Source organism: Amblyomma mixtum, chromosome 10, assembly GCF_055824585.1.
Source record: "Amblyomma mixtum isolate Tamu chromosome 10, ASM5582458v1, whole genome shotgun sequence".
NCBI lineage: Eukaryota > Metazoa > Arthropoda > Arachnida > Ixodida > Ixodidae > Amblyomma > Amblyomma mixtum.
The window spans coordinates 178,257,495-178,272,943 of record NC_143021.1 but is presented as its reverse complement, the minus strand read 5'-3'; the positions used below and the strand labels follow the sequence as shown (position 1 = coordinate 178,272,943).

At 44.2% G+C, this 15,449-nt stretch overlaps 1 long non-coding RNA gene across 3 annotated transcripts; it reads right to left on the bottom strand.

The window, feature by feature from the left end:
* Window positions 1-5,265: 5,265 nt before the first annotated feature.
* LOC149327863 (uncharacterized) lies at window positions 5,266-13,360 on the bottom strand. Of its 3 annotated transcripts, none has more exons than XR_016286433.1 (4): window positions 12,412-13,360; window positions 11,218-11,376; window positions 10,533-10,629; window positions 5,266-7,683 (listed from the first exon to the last, which is right to left on the bottom strand). It is a non-coding gene; the product is annotated as an uncharacterized LOC149327863 (long non-coding RNA). The 3 variants fall into 3 exon arrangements; XR_016286434.1 differs by lacking the exon at window positions 10,533-10,629 and having other exon boundaries at window positions 5,266-6,877; window positions 7,529-7,683; XR_016286432.1 differs by lacking the exon at window positions 10,533-10,629.
* Between the last annotated feature and the right edge of the window lie 2,089 nt (window positions 13,361-15,449).

Below are 15,449 nucleotides of genomic sequence, written 5' to 3'. Positions count from 1 at the left end.
TTCAAGGGAGTCCCACTGTCGGCGGGTGAGGCGATGAAATTGCGCCTGGTACACTATCCGCGGCTGAAGGATGGAGCGCACGAGCTGAAGGGCAGTATCAAAACGCGCTCCGCCAGAGCGCATAGCTATGCGTCGAATAAGACCGAGAGTAGCGTGAGCCGATTTACGGGTCGCGTTTAGCCACGGAGTCCCAGTCCCAGATATATGAAGTAGAAGACCTAGAACACGCATACTTTCTACATGAGGAATTGGAGAATTATCTACCGTGAAGCTAAAAGGTGCTGCTTTCCGTAAGCCACTTCTGTTTCCAATGCGAATGAAACAAGATTTATTACACGAGAGGGTCAGACCCAAAGGGGGTAGTCGTGATGTTAAGGCATCCAGCGCTTGCTGGAGCGCCGACTGTTGCACAGACGCATCTGGATGACAGGACCACAAGGTTATGTCGTCGGCGTACGCAAGGACGCGTACAGAAGGAATTTTCTCTAGGGCTCGGACAAGAGGTATAAAAGTTACGTTAAATAATGTGGGGGCGAGGACGGAGCCCTGGGGTACACCGCGGTTGGAGGTAAAGTGACCAAAAGGCTTCCCATCGACACGTACACTGAAGGTTCTCTTTGTTAAAAATGAGTGAATTGAAAGGAGAAAGCTATGCGGGAGACCGAGATCTTGAAGGGTGCCAAGAATAGAAGAGTGTAGGACGTTGTCATATGCCTTTGTGATGTCAGTAGCGATCACCGTACGAACAAGATGACTATGGGGAGAATGGTTTAGTACGTCCGCATCCAAAACAGCCAGACCGTCTTCTGTTCCAATGTGAGGGCGGAACCCAATTTGAGATTCTGGATAACAACCATTCGATTCTAGCCACCACGACAAGCGAGCTGCTAGAATGTGTTCATAAAGCTTGCAGATAGTAGGCGTAAGTGAAATAGGGCGGAGGGCCGAAAGAGAAACCGGCGGCTGACCTGATTTGGGGATTGGGACAACGATGGAATGTTTCCACTCTGCAGGAATAACTCCAGAATGCCACGCCTCATTGAATGTATCAAGGAGGGAATGTAGAGCAGGTCCTTCCAAGTTGCGAAACAACGAGTTAGGTACACCGTTATGCCCGGGAGCAGTGCTTGTTTTGAGGCGATCTATGGAGGCCAGCAATTCTGCCATGGTAAAATCTGAAGTAACCTCATCAGGGGGCTCAGAAATCGATAATATGGGAGAAGGGGTAGGGGAGGCAGTCATGATGTGGGAAAAACTGACAGGCTGCTTGTTGTGCAAATGAAGTTTCATCCACATTCAGAGCCAAGCGAATGCTTTCGGTATAATCAGCTACTTGAGAAGTGCGTTCCATGGCGTGAAATACCCGCCAAAGATGTCTATTACCCTGTGTAGAGGAGAGGCGGGCACACCATGCAGCCCAGCGTTGTCTGCTAAGTCGCTTTGAGTAGCGCCGCACACGTGCAGTAGCCCGATGAAGAGCTGGAAGAGCTGAAGGGTCGTCGGGATTACGAGAAGCATAATGATCCGCCCTGCGACGAAGAGCCCAGAGATTACGGAGATGCATGTCCGGGTTCGGATCATCCTCATTTACAGTAGTGGCGAATGTATGAGTCGACAAAACAGCTGAGAGGGTAGACAGAACAGTAGATGGGTTCAGCGTAGACAACCTATTATCTGCGCGTACGGAATCCCATGATGTAAAGCGCACGCTGCGGCGTATTTTCCGGAGACGCGAAGTTGTGATGGAGATTAATTAAAATAGGGCTGTGATCACTGCCCCAAGTGTCTGGTTCAACATTCCAACGAGGGTAGCCGGGCCCTAACCACCAAGACAAATCAGGCGAATACGGACCACCCCGAGGGCGCGTTGAAGTTTGCGGTTGATTTAGTAGTTGCAATGAATGATCTAGAAAGGTGCCATGAATGTGAGCACCCCGGGAGGAATCCAAAGGGTAGCCCCACGAAGTGTGAGCGCCATTGAAATCTCCGCCAACTAAAACAGGGGTGCCCGAGTAGTTATTACGGAGGAAACGAATCCAACCTAGGCTGGGAGACACTGTTCCCGGACGACCATAGAAAGATACAAGTATCAGTGGTGTATGTGCAGGTTTTACGAGAAGGCCAACGACCTCCTGGCGAGTGTTGCACCACCGTGAAAGATCGATCGGTGTATGGGGAACCGAACGATGAACATAAATTGCAGATTTACCGGGATGGAGGGAGGAAGCGATGCAGCGGCGATCAGGGATGGAAGGAGAATGGTACGCTCAGAAACCAGAGAGGCGAGGAAGGGAATTGTGCTCTTGAAGAAGGAAGGCCCAGGCCTTGAGTTTGCCGTCACGCAGGCGGATGTTCACTTCAGATGACTTATTGGCAAAGCCACGGCAGTTCCATTGCACCACCAGAGATGATGCACTAGCCATGGCGAGGCCGAAGAGCTTCAACGATCAGGGTGGTCAACTGCTGCATGAGTGCCATTATTTCCTCCACTGCCGGGGAGTGCACATTTGATGGGACCTCGGCGCCGTTATGTGGCTCAGTGCTGTTTGGAAATGATTCGTGAAGAGGTAGCTCGTTCGCTATGCTTCTTCGAGATGGCTGTGAGCGCCGCTGTTCTCGACGCTTAGTGAGATCCTCTAAGTGGCGACGAGCCTCTGCGATGGCATTGTCGAGAGCGGTGTCTTCATCTGTGGTATCCGTGGCTGTACGTGTTGATGTTGGCTTCCTTCCTCGACGGTGAACAGCTTGTGCGTAGGAAAGTTGCTGAGCAGGCACGTTGAGAGTCGGGGAGTCATGTGTAGGAAGTGCGGGGAAGTCGTCTTCAGCACACGCTAGAGCAGCGAAGCGACTGCTTGTGCTGATGCCAGTGCTCTCGGACGGCTTGTTCGACTTCTTTGCCTTCTTCTTTGGACAATTAGGAGAACGAATGTCGTGACCTGGTAATTTGCACAGGGCACAAAGGCCTGGTGTCTGGTCCATATCGGCCACTGCTGCAGGATTGGGGCAGGTAGTCTGCATATGCCCTTCTTTATGACAGTGGTAGCAAAAGATACGGCGTGGACGGAAGGGTTGTGGCTTGACAATGGCGCCGTAATAGGTCATGTAGTCTGGTAGATTGGATGGGCCTTGAAAGGTGAGGAGGTACGTGCCGCGGCGCCCCATAGGCCGGGCATGGAGTACTGTGTGTGTAGAACAACGGATATTTGTTCTCACTTCCTGAGGAGGGCTAGTGCTGTCTATGTGATAGACGATGCATCGGAGGGTGTCAGGCCCGGATGCATAATATACTTGTACGGGGACATGTTTGCTTGAGTCCAGGGGGATCTGTGTCACACTGCACATTTTCTCAGCGGCCGCTAAGGTTGGTAGGTTCACTGTGATAGTGTTGGAAGGACGATGCACGACGAATCCACAATAGTTAGACGAGCCGAGAACGTGATCAATAGTGGCCTGAACATAACGGGGAGGGATGGCAGTAATGTCAAACCGCAATGTAGGCTTGATGGTGACGCGGAACAGTTTCGGGGTCGGTAGAAGCGCACCTGAGGCGCTACTCACCGGTGGTGTCAGTTGAGGTGGCAGGGGCTCAGTCGGTTCAATCTGTACGGATGGCCTTGGTAAGGAAGGCGCAACTGGTTCTACAGGCGCAGTTCCTTGCGGTAGCTGACGAGGTGTCACGGGCTCAACCGGTACAGTTGACCTTGGAAGGGGAGACGAAACTGCAGCCACGGGAAGAGTTCCTTGTGGCAATGCGAGAGACATGGGGGCGGTGGTGCAGTCCATGTCACAAGTCGCAGAATCGGAAGACGCTCCAGCGGGCAAGTATGTAGCCGCCGAGTCATGCACTGACATGGAGGCAGCAGGCGGCCGCGTGGCCGCCACCAATGACGCCGAATCCATGCCACAGGCGCGCAGCGCGGCCTCGCTCAGCAGAGCCGAGCTAAGCCTAGCTTGCGCCTGGGGTTGTCGGTTATGTTTTCGTACTTGAGACGTCGCCCAACTTGCCGGAAATCTGTCCAGAGGGGTGTCCTTGACCTCCGGTGGCACAGAAGGCAATTCGTAGCCTCCAGAAGATGTCCGTGAACAAGAGAAACGATAATGAAACACGGAGCTCAGAACAAACACGTCTCAGCTCGGGCTTCTTCTTCCTCCCTCCAAGAGAGTTGGGGTTTGATGCCTCAGCAGCTAGCGCCGACGAAGGCGAGAAAGAAGAAGGAAGGCGAAGCTGACGAGGTTCGGGTTCACATACCCACGGCGGGGGATTGGCTATGCACCCTGGCCAATCCCCCGCCATCCCAGACAACACACCTACGTCCTAAGGACGTCCTTAGGAAGTCCGTGGCAGGACTTTACGCACATCCCGCGGATGTCCCGAAAAAATCCTGAAAACATCCGAAGTGAAACGCCGAAAGAAGTCCTTCGGATGTCTGACGAGTACATTTTTAGGACCTTCGCAGGACTGCAATAGGACGTTACTATTTTCATTTTTTCCTTCGCCAGGACCCAATATAACCTCGTGTCCTTTTCAAAAGTGTCGCTACTGGTCACGCATGACTGACCAAAATACCAGAAGCAGAAGCAGTGCCTCATAGCCGCAACAGAACCAGCTTCCGCTTCTGGTATTTCAGCCAATTGCTTATGGCCGAGAGCGATGCTATAGTAAAAACGACACAAAGTTAGAACACAGGCCTGGATTATGCTGCACAGTGATTTAAAACACAAAGCTTTGGCTACAATAGTTTTATTCAAGTATATGGGGCATGCTGATGATCAGGCCGAATGCTGATTCACAGCTGAATTTTATTTTTTAATAACAGCACATGAAACAGAACAACTCACATAAAGGAAGCACTAACACAGCTTTAACAGCTCCTCTCAGGCATTTCTCGTAATGAGAGCAAGGTCATGGATGGTGTGCACATAGACCTCCCTTCGAAATGTCTGTAATAGGCTTCATTAATTTTGTTTAGCTTGTCTGGTTAGTATGAGCCAAAATTATCACGTTTTCAAACTTGAAGCAGTAGGATTCCAATACAATAAGTAACCAAGCCAACCCCAGATGCAGAGTTGCAAAATAGAGAGATACAAAATAACTATACGGCTAAAACAGCAGGTATATCCATATAACTTGCAAGGGTGGAAGAGCGGGCTAGTTGGTAGTTCATCTTGAGGAAAAACACAGCGCACTCCTAAGACACGGACAAAGAGAGGCAAGACGATACAGCGCTGTGTCGTCTTGCCTTTCTTTGTCCATGTCTTAGGAGTGCGCTGTGTTTTTCCTCAAGATATACATATAAGTCATGTAAGGTCTAAACAGTCTTCGGGATGATTATCTCGGTCAGAACAAAAAATATTAACTGCACTGCAAAGGACATGGCATTAAAACAAACAGTAGCGGCATACTGTAAGGCATAAATATTATATGACCGATTTATAAATAATGAACGCAACAAAACACAAATATGCCACTCAGTGCCTCATTGGTCATATGGTGCTCGGCTGCTCATCCAAAAGACACGGGTTCGATCCCCAGCCATGGCAGTCCCATTTCGAAGGAGGCGAAAAGTTAAGAGGCCAGTGTACTGTGCGATGTCAGTGCACGCTAGAGAGCCCCAGGTAGTCGAAATTATCTGGAGCCCTCCACTATGGCATCCCATATAGCCTGGGTCGTTTTGGGATGTAAAACGCCAAAAAACCAAACTAAAAACACGAACGCAACTTTTTTTTTACTGAAACAACAATACAAGCATACGCAGCAGAGGTGAAAAAATCTCGAACACACTGCACATAGCATAGCTAAAATGAGGCAAATTATGTGACTGCAATAAGTCATAGGAACTATTGTTTTATTTAGAATAATCAATGTTCTTAAAACACAAATGACCCTTTCTTGCTATAACAGCGATACAACCCAACTACACAGATTAGAGATAAAAATAGTAACATAAGCACTATCTGTCAGGATCAAATTTCAGCGAGCATGCAACTAGAGATAAAAGCAGGTATATAGCTGTGCATAAGTAGCAGGTGGCCTTCAAGGCAATTAGCATGGTCAGAAGATAAGCACTTCAGTTAAGCTGCATGTGGAATGACTAAAATAAGACAGGTTGTCTGATTGCTACAAGGTACAGGAACTATGCTTGTCTCACTCAAAACAACAAAGATTATTAAATCACAAATGAGCCTTTTTTGCTGTAACAGCAATACATGCACACAGATCAGAGGTTAAAATATTGACACAAGCACTACCATTCAGAATCACATTTCAGCAAGCATAGGACTAGAAATAAAAAGCACGTATAAGTGTGCATAAGGAGTAGATGGGCTTTAAGGCAACTAGCACGGCCAGAAGAAAAAAATCTAAAACACGCTGCATATAGTATGATATTAACATTAACAAGTTATAAGACTGCTACAAGCCACAGGAACTACGGTCGTCTATTACATAGACCATAAAAGTCATTAAAATCCACATATCCTCTTTTTTTTGTTGGAACAGCAATACAAACGCACTATGGCGGTGAAAAATAACTTTAGTAGTAGCAGTCAGAAACAAATTTACACAAGCATAGTGGGACTAGAGACCAAAACAGCAAGTATAGCTCAATACAAGCAAATTTCAGATGGGCAACAAAATGCTCAGCTTGGTCAGAGAAAAAAAAATTGTTCATGCACAAAGCATCGTATTTCTAGACACTTAAGTATACTACAACTGCTAGGTATCAATAAAGTGATACATTTTCAAGATATTGCTTGGCTTGTCATTCTAGGCAGTCTTCTATTCGGTTCTGCTATAGTGTCATCGAAAAAAAGAGTCATGTATACATGTAAAGCAGAAATCCTGCCACCTGGGCCAATGCTGAAATAGGCTGCCCTGCTGGAAGGAAGACAAAAAAGACCCAATACATATAGACACTTCTTTCAGTTCACCTTTTTTTTTTCAATCACTGAGTACATTTGAGAAAAAAAAAACTTGCAGCACAATATACAAATGGCAGCACCTTCACAGGGTGTTGGCACCAAATGGTACTTGCGGCAAGGAATTAATCCTTGCACAAGTAAACGTACATACTTCCATGAGTAAAACCACCAAAAACAGACGGCCAAGTAAAGAGAGGTGCGTGAGGACTTAGCAGGCTAAGAATACCCAAGTTAACCTAAAGACACATTTCATGATTCTACCTAACTACACAGGCTGATATGCAGAAGTTTTCACTGTATCTATTGAAATAATCTACTGAATTAGTCGAGGGTTTGACGGCATACCGTCTGGTCAGGAATCATGGTGATGAGGATTGCTGGTCACTGGCCAAAGTCAATAAAGATGGAAAGACGTTTCGGGAGCGCTACGGCTCCCGAAACGTCCTCCAGCAATCCTCATCACAATCTACTGAATTCTGTGCTCTTTCAAAATCAATCACCTCTCAGCACAGTGTCACAGGAAAAATGTCAACATTTTCGAATGAAAAATCCTCGACCCAAGATGTTAATATCCACAAAAAAAGTAGCACACTAGCAACACGCTCACCATTCAGTTTTGCTCAGGAGCAAAGCTTTGTTCGGCAGTTCTCTTGCGCGTTACGCGTTAAGCTGCATGCCGAAACCATGACATGGCTGCCTTTTCGATTTCTTTCAGCAAAGTTTGGTGTGCCTGAGTTGAGGTCTGCTGGTCGGTTAGGCAGCCTGTATACAAATGAGAGGGTATATGTTATGTATCATCAACACTGCTTGACTTATTCTTAACTAATTACACAGCCAATAAAACTAAATCAGGTGTCCTTGTATGCGATCTCAGTGATCATCTTCCTATTTTTATATGTGTGAAGCCTCTAGAAAAGGGAAAAAAAGTAAATCGCGTAGTTACCTACCAGCAAATTTTACCAGCGCAATTAGACCAATTTCGGGATGAATTAAATAAGGAGGACTGGTCACACGTTCTAGAATCAGATGATCCTAATGTTTCCTTCTGCTTATTCACAGATAGGTTCAATGAGCTTTACAGAAAACATTTTCCTTTCCGAACTATTAGTGTGTTTAGGAAGATCAGGAAACCTTGGATAAACGATCACCTATGGTGTAAAATTAGAGTTAAGAATGACTTGTTCTATAGGTTTATACAGACCCGAGATATGGCTAAGCTGAAAGAAATTAAACAATATAGAAATTGTCTTAATAAAGAAATCAAGAAAGCTAAAAGTGCCTATTTTGAAAACTATTTTAATGCAGTCAAGCATGACTGCAAGTCTACTTGGCGAAAACTCAATGATGTTCTTGGCCGTTCATCAATTTCGGGCTCGGTTAGCGAGCTAAAGATAAATGGCGCGACGGTATCTGGCCATGCCTTAGCGGATGCATTCAACGACCACTTTGCCAATTTACCTGTACCAGCATTACCTAATCATGATCATGCAAAGTCCCTCAATAAAGAATATCCTAGTAGTATTTTCCTGAATCCTGTTACCCCCAATGAAGTGTACTCAACAATGATGCAACTAAAAAATTCATCCAGTTGTGATGTCCATGACGTGGAAATCAAGCCCGTAAAGTATGTCCTCGATGTTATATCACCTATCCTGTCATACATTTTTAATTTGTGCATAAGCTCTGGAGTCTTTCCTAATGACATGCAAATAGCAAAAGTAAGAGCTATACACAAGAAAGGTGATCATAACAATCTTAATAACTATCGGCCAGTTTCTATTCTTCCCGTGTTTTCTAAAGGGTTAGAAAAACTTATTCTAATACGCTTTGAAACCTTTTTTGAAAAAATGAATAGCATAACTGATCCCCAGTACGGTTTTCGGAAATTTCGATCTACCCAACTTGCCTTGCTTGACCAGAAAGAATACATTTTAACCAATATAGATAGTAAAAGGTATGTAGTAGGCATATTTCTGGATTTTACCAAGGCATTTGACTACCTCAACCGAAATCTCCCCCTCGAAAAATTAAAAAATTAACGGGCTACCATTTGAGCTAATTAAATCATACCTCTCAAATCGCGTACAATATGTTGAGCTAAATGGTTATTCTTCAGGCGTGACTTGTACTAAATCAGGAGTCCCGCAAGGAAGTATCTTGGGGCCATTTTTATTTAATATATACTTAAATGACATTGTGAACATGGATATGCAGACTAAGTTCGTCATCTATGCCGATGACACTAGCATTTTTTGTGCTTCCGATAAATGTACAGAATTGTTTAGCACTGCAAATTCCGTGTTAGCTAAAGTAAGTGATTGGGCAAAACACAATGGACTAATAATTAATAGCTCGAAATCAAAAGCGATCGTTTTCCGCGCGAAATCAAGACTAGCTCCGTCTGAGTTAAGACTTAAGTTAAATGGTTCGGAGATAGATGTTGTCGACGAATTTAAAACGCTAGGGGTTATTTTTACAGAAACGATGTCCTGGAACAGGCACACAGAATATATAGCCTCAAAAATCGCGAGTGTAGTTGGGATTCTCCACAGATACAAATATTTCCTACCGAAAAACGTCATGATGCTTCTATACAACTCTCTTTTTCTGTCTTACTTAAATTACTGCATACTCGTGTGGGGAACGACCACAATGACCGGTATCCAGAAACTTAGCAGACTACAGAGTAAGGCAGTTAGAATCATTACACACTCTGAACATGATTCTAATGTACAGCCATTATTCCACAAGCTGGGCCTATTACACATTAAAGAGATGTACAAGTACAACCTATGTCTCGCATTAATTCGAGAAAGGAGGCAAAATAGCAAAATCCTAACAAAATTAGCACAACTAGCCGTTAAAAGTTCGTCAGGTCACTTCACAAGAAAACCAGAATACTGGAAAGTTGGCTCCTGCACAAACCCTAAAACACCGCATTCCTTCGGTCTTAAACTCCTATTTGTCTGAAGATGTAGACATTTTAGCGCTGAATTCTACGCAGCTTAAGAATATTTTTCTTCAATAAAACGCAAACTGTATGTAACCGCTATTAATATTGTATAATTCATAGAGATGTTCTGTTGTTAGTCCTGAAATCTGATGTATTCCTTTTTCGGTAACCATGTTCAATGTACCTTCCTGAGATTTTTTTTTTCAGTATCATGTTTTGTTGCCATGTATTGCTACAATAGGCATTTCTTCATTTAGTCGTGTCAAAACGACTGTTTTTCTGACATGCTTTTTGTTGTTAAATGTTTCTGTCAAGTGCCACCTGTCGTTTCCATATAGGGGGGCGGGGACCAGTCAAGCTGCGGTTGCAGCTTTTAGCACCGTCTCCCTCCATCTTTTTTTGATGGAAAATAAAGTTTATCTTATCTTATTTTTATAGAAAAATATATGTCACCCCTAAAAATTTTTGTAGCCAAACTTTACTGCATTTCCTTAATTTTGAACCAGCAGGCAAAGGGCATGGGCTTGAGTAACAAAGGATAGCATATTTCTACACATCTTATTACCAATTCCATTGCTGGACCATGCCTTCTGTGCAGGCAGTATGAAAACAATCCAAAATGCACACTATGAAAGCTGTAATTCTAGCTTGTTCTAACCTGTGTTAACATTCATGGCACTGCAGCAAAGAGCCAATGAACCAGATGACAACAAAAATCCATGTGGCTAGTTGTGAAGTGCGCGTGAATGCGCAGACTGAAAATAAACAATGAAAATTTGGCATTTTTTATTTCGAAGCAAATATCAGTGGTCTTGACGCAATCCTACCAAGACCTACAGATTCAATTATAAACACTTAATGTAGATATTGATTCTGTGATCTGATTTATATTCGAAGTCTTAAAGGGATACAGATACAGTGTTTTGGGGTGTTCATTTTTCTGCTTTTAATGAGACGTAAAAGCCTATTAATCACGGAAATGAGCTTAAATATCTAGTCCACAGTGTGAACAGTTAAACTGTTTTATATGAGTACTTTCGGTCTCTGTCAGGTCAATGCCAGTGCAGGAGTCCATTATGGCATCATGTGATGGCATGGTTAGGACTTACCCCATGTTTTGCTAGTGACTCTGCCAACCAGTCCATATATAGATGATCGATGTCAGCATTGGCTAACAGCTCCTCTGTCAATGATTTTTGGCATGTGGAATCAGTGAAATCAGATAATTTGGAATGGTAAAATCCTTTGTGCCCAGGACACAGATCGGATCACTTATTTGAGTTTAAAATTTTCTATCTGTGTTCCTTTAAGATTTGAAATAGCTTCCTCCAAATAATACTTACTGCCCATGATTTTTCATATATTCAGCTCACAGAGCCTGTTCTTCCCTTGGCGCCACACCAGCTGTAGCTAGAAGCCAGTTCAGATGTTCGAATACTTTGCAGAATGCGAGATGTCTTTTCTCTTGCAGTGTCTCCATCTTGCACAGTCATGTGATTTCTCTAGATCAAAACAGAATTAGGTTCGAAATCAGACCAAGAAAATAAAATCAGGATTTGTCAAGTTAACAGCGGGGAACTCTATTTCTATAGTCAGTTTTTATCATATTGAAGGCAGCTGGCATGCTGTTGTGAGGTATCCCTAGGTGGTACAATTAAACATGCATATGCCCTCCATTATGAGCCCTCCATATGACACAGGGGCAGATTTGGCCCTCGCCAGCAAAAAATTCATATGTAAAAACATGCATGACCTCATTTTTTAAATGCAAAGGGCCCAAACAACACGTATAGTTCAAAGGAATTTGGAATAGTTCTCTTCAATACTATCTATAGGTTACAAACTAATAAAAGAAAATCTGTGCGCATGCAACAGTTATAAACAGAATACAAAATTAAAACAGCCCCGCCCCGGCTCAGTGGTTACTGCGCTCGGCTGCTGTCCCGAAAGATGCGGGTTCGATCCACGCCGCGACGGCCGAATTTCGTTGGAGGTGAAATTCTAGAGGCCCGTGTACTGTGCGATGTCAGTGCCCGTTAAAGAAGCCCAGGTGGTCGAAATTTCCGGAGCCCTTCACTACAGCGTCCCTGAGAGCCTGAGTTGCTTTGGGAAGTATAACCCGAACAAACCAATAAACCAAATCAAAATTAAAATAGGAACTTTAGGCGCACATTCAGTCGAATGTTGAAGGCACGGAACATTCGACGAGCTAGGATCTAGTTGCTCTTGCGGCTTTGCAGCAGCACACGGATCAGATTAAGAAGGGTCGTACGCAACACCACCGCCAGCAGCCGACGCTATTACGTCAATATCACGACGTGCCTCTCGGCGTTTACGCCCGTAAGCAGTACTCGTCGGCACCGTAGTCATTATGCTGTCACCAGATTTATATACTGGCCCCCAGTAAGCTTCTGCTCATGTTGAGCCAGCATCAGTGACACTGAACTTTAATAATACCGCCGCTAAAATTACTTCAAAAGCTAGGAATCACGCTACATGGCTCACACACCAGGCAAGAACTACCGACTGCCACTTACTTTCACTTGCCGCATGTTCCATCCGTGTTTCCCGCCGCTGGAACCTTGCTGAATACGTAAAAGAAAATACACTCGTTACGCAACCAACATGCAGTAGGAACGTCAATCATTATTTGAAATTTTGGTCCAAAAAACAGAAGACTGGCTAATACACGCCACAAACCACCAAGTAAATATAACTTGCATTGTGGATGGATGGATGGATGGATGGATGGATGGATGGATGATAATGGCTTTACCCTTTGTACCGGGCGGTAGCTTTCGCCACCTAGCCTATACTTCCCCCATTGTTAATTTAATTTTCTTTTCCCTTTCGCTCTTACAATATCTAATCTGTCTATCCTTTTACCCTCGAAATTCACGCCTCCCTTGATTTCCGCCACCAATCCTCCAACCTCCCCTTCGTCAATGTCACGCTTTTCCCATCCACTCGCCCGTCCTCCCCAGTAAATCCCAGCGCTATCTCTATGGTCGTTGCTGTCCCCTCTGGGAGGGCTGGGCGGAGTTCTGCGCACCTCAGAACCAAGTGTTCTATAATCTCCGTTTCCGTTTTACATGCAGAGCACAAAATATCCACTTCTTCAAATTTGGACCTATACGTTTTTGTTCTCAGAGTCCCTGTCCTAGCCTCAAAAAGCAGTGAACTGCCCCGCGAATTATCGAATAATCGCTCTTTTTTGATGTCCTGTTTTCGTGCCCTATATATGTCTAGCGCCGATTTTTCCTGCATTCTTTCTTTCCACATCTTTCTTTCCGACTCCTTTACCTCCACTTTCACGTTAGTCTTTTGTTGCGTCCCATCCCTCACCCGTAAATACTTCGTTCTTAGCTTTCGGGTTCTATTAGTCCATTTTGTGTTAATACTTTTCATGTACAGATACTTGTACACCTTTTTTGCCCACCTTGTTTCCTCCATTTGAGTTAGTCTCTGATCATATTTCAGTTTGCTGATGGCATAGAGCTAATATACCAAGGCTGATGGCCTCCCGAACCTCGAAGGACGCCCAACCCATATCTCCCTGGACCCCCTCATTCGGAGTGTTCCCATGGGCTCCCAAGGCTAGCCTTCCTACACTTCTTTGTCTGACCTCTAGCCCTGACTGTACTTCTGATTTCATGCACAGGACTGCATTTCCAAATGTGAGGCCCGGTACCATGATTCCCTTCCATACCCCTCTAACCACCTCATACCTATTATAGTTCCATAGTGCTCTATGCTTCATAATGTCTGAATTCCTTTTTCCTTTGTCCTTCAGAATCCTCTCATGCTCTTCCAGATATTTTTTTCCTTCACTTAGCCATACACCTAGATACTTATACGTACTCACATGGTCTATCATAGTGTCTTGTATTTCTAGTGGGTCCCCCTTCTCATCATTATAGACCATTATCCCTGACTTCTCTCTACTGAACTGGAGTCCTAGCTTGTTGCCCTCCTCACCACAGATTTTAACTAGTTCCTGCAGCTTATCTCGCTTGTCTGCTAGTAGAACAATGTCATCCGCATGTTTCAGTAGTGCGATGACGATGGCGGTGCCATTGAGCTAATGAGCAAAGAGCCTTTCTTATGCAACATGAACCAAAAAAATAAACTGTGATTCTAAATAAAACAAAAAATACCGCAAAAAGAATGTGTGTTATTATTTTTTATGATCACTGCTCTAAGAGCACGAACAGGTGGCCAGTTGTTTTTGCTGTGGTGTCACTGTCGTCGTCAGTGGCTGTTATGGTCGGAAGGCGGGAATACAGTTGGCGTCAAGGTGGGTATGTGGGGAGCTTGGAGGAGAAGATTGTGTAAGCACACCCTCAATAGCTATAAGAAAACGGGAATTAGACTATTTGAGCCAGACTTCCCTAATTTCGAAGTTTTAAAGTTAAGGGTTTCTGTATTAAGCTAATGGCCCTTTTGGAATTGCTTATTTTCGTCCTGCTTTTAACGGTTTTTTTGGCTCTTTCAAGAAATAAGTACTGGGTTTTGTATTACTTTGTGACATCTTGTGCTTATACATCGCATGGATTATTGTTTACTTGTTCCAAACATCTGTATCAAACCCACTAGCCTAAGACGTCGGAAAAGGACAGTGGAGCGTGCCACTCGAGCGCTCATGAGAATTGTATGGCCACCTGCATGATTCAGACCCTCTGATTATAAATACTCCTTTTAACATCCGATCTGCGACTGTTTTCGGGATGATCCCACCGCGGATTTTATACAGACGTCTTGTCCGTATAACGTTCGAGCCGCGACTGTTCAATCAATTATTCAATCAATCAATAAATCAATTAATTAATTAATCATTTCATTTGCTTAGAAAAGGAGGAGTACGGGACTAAAAGCTCGAACAGCTTGACAAGGTCCCGACCCCTTGTTAGTTGGCATGACAGCAGGATGACGGCCAGTCTTACACAAAAATGAAAAAAATATCACAAAGCAACGGGTAATACAGAATGAAACAAGACGGCAATCAATCGGAGAAGCAACAAAAGGTAATACAGATACATCAACACACATAAGCAACAGTGGTGAACAAAATTAGGCGACTACAGGAAGGCATGGTTTAGTCTTGCAAATGGATAAGTTGACAAAAACGTTTAATGTGACAGTTTCGGTTTCTGGAGGGATCAAAATTTTGTCGGTCTAGTAAGTTTAACAGCGAAGGTAATGTATAAGATAGACATTGTTCATCATAGGAGCTTCTCGGGGTGTGTACAAACCACATTTCTTTATTTCGGGTCTGACGAATATTTGTGTTTTCTTGGAGTTTTGCCAGATGAATTATGTAATCAATGCCAAACTTTACAAAACCTTCGTAGCACAACATCAACCTGTAATTATAAAAACAAAACGCAGGAAGAATTTCATATTTTGGAAAAAGTGGTTCTGTGGAGTATGTATAATGGACATCAGCTATGTAACGTACAGCTCTTTTTTGTAGCAAATGTAGTTTCTGCAAGTTTGTCACGCCAGTTGTGCCCCACACCACGATGCAATACTGCATGACAGATACCACCAGTGCATTGCACAACATTAATTTTAC